A 495-nucleotide genomic window follows, 5' to 3' on the forward strand; every position below is an offset into this window, starting at 1 on the left:
CCTTCAAAAATTGTGAGCAAGTGTACCTAGAAGAACTAATGCTGTTTTTTTTCAATAGCTATCAGGTGTGTCCAATGTTTGGTTGTAATAAAAACCTGCACCCACACCAGCCCTTTGTGGAAAAGATTGTAAATCAATGGACTACAATTATATAATAATTAAATTTTTTCATTGTTAATAAAAATAAATAATACCAATTATGTTGTCAATGGAAAGAGTTTTACCACTAGGAGTCTACACACTACACCTAAAAACACATTAAACAGAAGCTGGGATGTTCCTGGAATACTTAAGAAGTGTTCGGACATAGAGTCTACTGCAGAGGAACCCAAATATTTTCTATAGAAGGGCTGAAAATCAAGCAAGACTTAGAGCCATGGCCTGAAAATGAATATTGGATTGTAGCAAACATGATATGAAAATTAAAGCTGGCATGGTTTCTCTCATTTATGATTTTATAAAATGTAAATAAATAAATAGAAAACTTGTCTGTAA

Source organism: Silurus meridionalis, chromosome 22 (genome assembly GCF_014805685.1).
Source record: "Silurus meridionalis isolate SWU-2019-XX chromosome 22, ASM1480568v1, whole genome shotgun sequence".
NCBI lineage: Eukaryota > Metazoa > Chordata > Actinopteri > Siluriformes > Siluridae > Silurus > Silurus meridionalis.